The sequence below is a fragment of the Austrofundulus limnaeus genome, unplaced genomic scaffold (genome assembly GCF_001266775.1).
Source record: "Austrofundulus limnaeus strain Quisiro unplaced genomic scaffold, Austrofundulus_limnaeus-1.0 Scaffold576, whole genome shotgun sequence".
Classification (NCBI taxonomy): domain Eukaryota; kingdom Metazoa; phylum Chordata; class Actinopteri; order Cyprinodontiformes; family Rivulidae; genus Austrofundulus; species Austrofundulus limnaeus.
Window position 1 is genome coordinate 287,359 of NW_013952978.1, and position 8,009 is coordinate 295,367.

The window sequence follows — 8,009 nt, forward strand, 5'->3', positions numbered from 1 at the left end:
CCTCACTGTGAAACACAAAAACAAACTGTCACAAATCAAAAATCAGGCCAGAAAAATAATCGGTTCACCTCAAACCCCTCCTTCTGAACTGTGTAACCAGTCTGTGATGAGGGAGACCACCCTGATCACAGAGGACCCCTCTCATCCCCTCCATCACTCATTCCAGCTGCTCCCGTCAGACACAAGGTTCAAAGGTCCTCTGGCCCGGAAAGCAATACACAAAAAGTCCTTTATTGTACTTGCAATAACCACTCTGAAAACTTTTAAATAACAACTATTGTAATCTACTTAACAGTTGCTTTAAACAGTCCTTTTTATGTGTTTTTATGGGTAGATGAGTGTTGCATGTATGCTGTTGTTGGAGCCCTGTGGAAGAAAAATTTCTTTCACTATCTGGGAAAGACAATAAAGTTATTCTATTCTATTCTATTCTAATCTATTCTATTCTATTCTATGAAGTAGTAAACTCAGCGACTACAATTTGCCAAAAACACAGCATACGTAGCCGCTCCCAAGTAGGGACTTGTCTCTGGAAAGCCTCGATAAAAGACGCCGACGTCTCCTCTGATGATGAGCGCTAGTGTCGTGGTAGCAACATGCTATGTGTTTACATCCATCGCTGCCATGTTTGTAATGACTTATCATGAGAACAAATGTATTCACGCGTGATTTTAATAACATTTCTTACTTAATGGAAACACTGCAGTTGCGAAACTGTGTTTTTCGACATTAACAGAATATCGACAAAGTTTTGCGCACATTTGTAATGGAAACACAGCTAGTGACAGCAGTCACAGTGACACACAGCATCAACTTAAGAAAAAAGATACAACACGATGAATATTAGGTGTAATTTTAGGATAACTTACCAACATGTTAATACAAAAAGGGCATATGTTGTCATAGGGAGATCCCAGCGCAGAATTTTGAACACACTCAAAATGGACACCGTATGCAGAACTGTTGCTCATCAGTTTTGCAAACGTTTCAGGTTTGTTAAATATATGTTCACATGTTACATGAACGTTGCTCATATGTGGGCATTTGTCAGAAATAAGCTGGGTAATTATGTAGCAGACACGTATCTTCTAACAGAATTTGTGGGTTTCCCTCGATGATTGATTGACAGCTGTCAATATGGGGAAGAAGTCCGAGAGCAGAGCTCACAAAAATAATATATTTGTCAGTATGAGTTTTAAAATGTAAAGAAGAATTAGCAAAGAGCGAAACGAAGCTGGCAGATATTTTTAAACCACATGACAGAAACTATGAGCCACAGGAAAATCCTCCTCCACCAGCTGAAAGGACAAGGTGCAGTGCAGGAGACAAATCTGGTGATCTTTAAAACAGAGACCTGGGTCACTGCAGTAACAACATCTGTCAACAGCTGTGCGTGTTCTGGCACTAATAGGATGGTTGTGGCACAGTTTGATCAGCCACCTTTGAGTGCAGCCTGAAGCCTGCAGCCCCACCGGATCACTTTGTAACGGTACCAGTTATTGCTAATTTTATTGTTATTTATTTTGAATAATAAAGTTGGGCGCCAGTCAGGTCTCTCTCCTAACATGTAGGATATTTTTAACGAGATTGAGCTTTAACTGTTGGTATTATATGGTTTAGAGTTGTTTAAGTTTTTACTGCACACCAGGACATGCAAATTAAATACATATAACCCTGTTTAACCTTAATTAAATAAGTGACTGGTGTGTTTTAAGTTTTGAGGCTTTTAGTTTTGTTTTGTTGGCGAGAGGTTACTGCTGTGTGGAACGACATGACAAGACGAAGCTTTTGACGGGTGTCGGTTCCAGCAGACTTTTTTTTAGGTTTGGTTGGTTCGGCTTCAGCACAATATCCACAAACTCCACGACTGATTAAATATATCCTCAGAGGGATTAAACACCTCTTTGAGTTTTTGACGCAGGTGTTTTTGGAGAGCTGCTCAACTCAGGACTGGCCGTTAAGTGAACGAACACACAAACAGAGCGGGTAGCTCTTAAAGGTGAAGTCACTGTGGCTAACAGAGGGTGAGAAAACACAGGTGCAAACAATTAACTGAGGCCGTGCAACTCCGGGTTGCCCGGGTTGCCCCCCCACCCCATGAAGACAGGAACCGGTAAGCATAATTTACTTCCAGTTACTAAATATTTTACATTAGGCTACTTTAGTTTTGCTTTTGAGTTTTGGCAGGTTTGACAGGTTGAAATATAAGTTTTAACGTCTCTGCTCATGTTAGGTCAATAAACTAATGCATGTAATGTTTTATAGGTTTTTTTGCCTACTGAAGTGACCAGTTACAGGATCGCGGTGGTGCTGATGAATGAGAGATTGGCGTAAGGACAGCGGTATGTATAATTGATAAATGATTTTATTAGGAAGTTTTATGACAAGGTAGATTTTTCCATTTAATACAGTGTACGAAGTTTTTTGATTCTCTTTTAGTTCTCGGTTTACCATTATCTTTTTATACAGATTTTTTGCAAATGGATCCTGTTTTTGTGCATTTTGAATGTTTGTTTCTGTCACTTCCAGATTGTGGGAGGTAACCATTGCACAGGTGACAGGAGAAGTACGATTTGGATGGTGTCACGACTCAGGTGGATGGTGATGTTTACAAATCCAACAGTAGGGTTGAAATGAATGGTTATTTTGTTGATTTATTTTGTGATGAACGGAGGGTTCTTTTGGTGGTGTTTTAGTATTGGTGGATTGATCTCAGATTTGGATGGTTGTCTGTTGTTCTTTTAGCTTTTCCTGCAGGTGGGAGATCTCACCCTGCAGGGAAGAAATGGTATCTGGATGGAACTGATATAATTTTAGATCAATGGTTGATTTTAACCGTTGGAAAAAATGTTCAAATTGTTTGTCCAAATATTGATATATTTTTGAGTTTTTTTTTCTTGAATTATTTCTTTTCTTGTTAGGTTATACGATTCACTAATCTTCTCCTTTTTGCTATCTGCAGCTCCACCATTTGGGATGAAACTCAGAGGCTCTGACAAGATGACCAGGGGTGAGCTGAAAGGGTCAAACTCTGCTACATCCAAATAATTAAATGTTTTTAAAGTTTTCTATTTGTAGTTGTTCGCTTAATGAAACCAGGTCTTCATTTAGGTTCAAGGGTTTTGTTTTCTGTGCTCATTTTGAAAAAAAAATCTTTTTTAAAGTTTTTTATATTTGTCATTTTTCTGTGATTAAAGTTTATGCTGTTTTCTACTGTTAACTGCCCCCTATTGCCCCACATGGGGCACCATTATTTTATGTAATGGTACCGGTTATTGCTGATTTTATTGCTATTTATTTTGAATAATAAAGTTGGGCACCAGCCAGGTCTCCTTCCTGACATGTAGGATATTTTTAACCAGATTGAGCTTTAACTGTTAGTATTATATGGTTTAGAGTTGTTTAAGTTTTTACCGCACACCAGGACATGCAAATTACATAAGAAAATATAACCACACCCTCTGTTTAACCTTAGTTAAATAATAGGTGACAAAAATGTTTAAATGCAGAAAATGAGCACAGACAAAGAAGATTTAAATGTTTTTCAAATATATTATTTACAAAATAATAATAGCATTCTGCTGCTATTCGTATGGATGTCGCTTTCCTTTTGAAAATCTAACAATATTAACAGAAAAACATTTATCTTTGTGTGTAATGATCAGGATTAAATTAAAAATGTGTTTTTGTTTTGTGTTGTTCTTCACCACAACCTGATGTTCCCAAGTGTTGGTTTTGTAGTTTATATCTGCAAATTAAAATTCGATATAGGATTACAACATTTTACGCAAGATTCTGGTGAATAGGTTGAGCTAAACCTCTTTAATAACACAGCAAAATTTAAAGAGTTAATTCAACTCACAGAGTGTAAAATTTAGCACTTTTTCTGTTCTGTTTATGTCCCACAGATTCTGAGTTAAAATCACACTTTTGAAAGTGTTAATATTTTAATTCTTTAATAGTGTTAAATATTTGATACCCATTATTTTTAACTCAAAATTGTTTTATTCCCTTTCACAGTGTTAATTTTTAACATACAGTTAGGTCCATATATATTTGGACACTGACACAAATTTAGTCTTTTTGCCTGTTTACTGAAACATATTCAAGTTTTAGTTATATAATGTACATGGACACAAAGTCCAGACATTCAGCTTTCATTTGAGGGTATCCACATTAAAACTAGACGAAGGGTTTAGAGTTTCAGCTCCTTAACATGTGCCACCCTGTTTTTAAAGGGACCAAAAGGAATTGGACCGTAGACTCCAAGTCTATTTCATGGACAGGTGTGGGCAATTCCTTCGTTGGGTCTTTCTCAATGAAGCAGATGAAAGGTCTGGAGTTGATTTGAGGTGTGCTGCTTGCATTTGGAAGGTTTTGCTGTGAAGTAAACATGTGGTCAAAGGAGCTCACCATGCAGGTGAAACAAGTCATCCACAAGCTGCAAAAACAGAAAAAAACCATCAGAGAAATTATTACAATATTAGGAGTGGCAAAATCTAGTGATGCTGAGATGAAGCTTCATGACGCACTGAAGCTTTCCATCCAACTGGACCACACGAGTCAAAGCATTGTCATGCTTCATTTGCTCTACTGCGCCATCAAGTGGGCACTAAGTGTGAACTAGTTTATAATGACGTAACGTGTTTATGAAGCTTTCAGTTGAATAAAGAAAACATGTTTGTATGTTTGTAATGACCACAAGTAAAGTCTAAATTTGATTTGAATATGATTTTAATCTCTGTTTTGTTAGACTAACTGTTCACAAAGGAAAGTGCATGAAGAAAGATAGGGAAAGAGTATTGATGTGAATGTGCTTGTGTGATTTTGAGATGGTGCTGATGACATTGGAGACACATTTTATTAGTTTGTTCTTAAAAACAACTTTTTCATTTTTTCCCACATTTTCAGATTTCCCTTTTTTAAATGGCTGGTGTCTGTTGTAGGCTATTCAAGTTCTTTTGAACACAACAGACACTTCATCTTTTAGAACAGGATAAATGAGAAAAAACAAGTCAGAACACACTGTGTTGAGTTTTTTAAATCTTGGTAGTTATTATCAGCAATGTTTTATCACTGCATGCAGACATTATTATTATTATTATTATTATTATTATTATTATTATTATTAGGAGACCGGGGGAACTTTCCTCTTTCTTGCTGGTTCTGTTGGACAAAAAGTCGATCAGCTGAATAACTTTGATAATCTCCTCACTCTTTACGAGCGTTCCTGTTGATAAGGCAGTGGATGTGGTCTGTATAAGATTAAAATAAGACACCACTCAGCAGCAGAACCATTCTTTCCACAGAACAACTGTGTCAACTTCTGAAACTGTGCCTGGAATCAACCTATTTCACATACTATATGGTGGGCAATACTATAGGCAGAAACAGGGGTGTGCTATGGGCTCCCCAGTTTCCCCTATTGTTGCAAACCTGTACATGGAGGAGGTGGAAAAAAGAGCTCTGATTGTTATGATTATGTATATTATTTCACAGTCTGCCCCTGCCTGCTCTTGTTTTCGGTCCCTCCTGTCATTATCTCATGTAATCAGCTCATTCACATCACCTGCGTTCTCCACTACTTAAGCCAGCCTCTCACCTCTGCTCATTGCCAGATTCTCATCAGCCTTGCATGTGATTATCCAGCGTTCTGTCTCCGTGCCTCAATCTTGTCCTGTGTCCTCGACCTCGTTCATGTCCTCCGGTTTTTTGACTCCTACTTCTGGTCCTCTTGGTTTTGTCCTGCCATCTGCTCCCACGGCAATGACGCTTCTTTTGGTTTTTTGGCTAACGTCTCTGGTCTCTCCCCTGAATGGCACTTCACTTCTTCGGACTTCTGGAAAACGACCCACATCTGCCTCACGGAAACAAGAACCTTGCCTCCTCCTTCAAAATCAGATTTTCACTTCGGATTCTTGTGTATGACCCTTGCCTACCCAACGACCCAGTCTCAGTCTCTCGGATCCCACCTGAAAACACAAACAAACAGTGACGTCATCGCTTCGCTCCAGAACCAACGCAACTCAGTCAGTGTTTCTTCACGGACTCATTCAGCGAATAACAGGTTAGTGGCTTTGGTTAATGTCTATTTCATTGACCAGTCTTGTCCCACCACTAATCCTGTCTCTCTATGTCCAGAACTGACTGACCCAGATCTGCTGCTAAACCAGAGAGACGTCAAGTTTGTGTTTAACTATAATAAATGGTTAAATCTTTCTTTGTGGTCCGGCTTTTTATCAGAGCTCAAATCTAACAACCTAACACTGATGTCCTTTACAGGGACACCACTGAGCCATTGGTTCAGGTACGTTGATGACACCTGGGTTAAAATTAAATCCCAGGAAGTCCAACATTTCACTGATTACATCAACTCTGTGGATAAATATATAAAGTTCACACGAGAGGATGTAAAAGATGGCAGGTTGGCGTTCCTGGACTGTGATGTCTCAGTTTTGGATGGAGGATGGTTAGAAACTGACGTGTATCGCAAACCCACCCACACAGACCAGTATTTGCACTTTGATTCCCATCACCCACTGGAACACAAGTTGGGAATCATCAGAACCCTGTACCACAGAGCAGACAGTGTCCCCACAAACACAGGAGCCAGGGAGAAAGAGAAATCACACAAGACAGGTCCTGGAGCAGTGTGGTTATCCTAACTGGGCTTTTCTGAAAGCAGACAAGAAACGCAAACAGGATTCCAGCCAACAACCAGCTGAAAATGAAGACCCTAAACCCAGACCCAAACCAGTCGTCATTCCGTATGTGGGGGGAGTTTCAGAGAAACTGAGATGTTTATTCTCTAAACATGATGTCCCAGTTGCTTTCAAACCCCAAAACATGTTACGACAAAGATTAGTTCACCCCAAAGACCCAGTTCCCTGGCAAAAACAGAGTAATATAGTGTATGCTGTTAAGTGTCAGGAGGACTGTGATCAGTCATACATTGGGGAAACAAAACAACCACTGTTCAACAGAATGAGCCAGCACAGACGAGCTACTTCTCAGGTCAGGACTCTGCAGTTTACACTCATATACAGGTCAGGACTCTGCAGTTTACACTTCTATACAGGTCAGGACTCTGCAGTTTACACTCATATACAGGTCAGGACTCTGCAGTTTACACTCACCTACAGGCCAGTACTCTACAGTTTACACTCACCTACAGGTCAGGACTCTACAGTTTACACTCACCTACAGGTCAGGACTCTACAGTTTACACTCACCTACAGGTCAGGACTCTACAGGCCAGGACTCTGCAGTTTACACACACCTACAGGCCAGGACTCTACAGTTTACACTCATCTACAGGTCAGAACTCTGCAGTTTACACTCATCTACAGGCCAGAACTCTGCAGTTTACACTCATCTACAGGTCAGAACTCTGCAGTTTACACTCAGTTTACACAGTAATCTACAAGCCAGCAGTCACTCTTTCAGGGATGAAGATGTTCTCATCCTTGATAGAGAGGAACRYTGGTTTGAGAGAGGAGTAAAGGAAGCCATCTTTGTGAAGAAAAACCGTCCGCCATTAAACAGAGGTGGAGGTCTTTGTGTCCAGTTGTCCTCCTCCTACAACACTGTTATTGCTAGTATAGGGTATAACCTATACCTTCTTACAGTAAAAATTATAAGTAAATTCACGGGTTTCTTATTTTAGGTAACATCTTCTTTATAAAAAAATGAGTGGACAAAAACAAAATAAGATGAGCGTACTCAGTGAGTTTAGGTTGACCTAAAATAAACAAGATCATTTATTTACAGAATCAAATAAATCACTCATGCACAGCTTATTGTGAGAATGATATGAACCGGTTTTTGAACTCTGAATTAATGCCAAACTCAAAAACAGTTTTACAGATTTTATTGTAATTGTGCAAGGCTTTGGTGTGGTTCTGGATCAGGACATCAAGTTGGACTGGAACTTCTGGACACACGAAAAAACTATTAACAGAGTCAATGTGAACTTTGACTGAGAGAAGACACAAAGCCACTGACCTGGT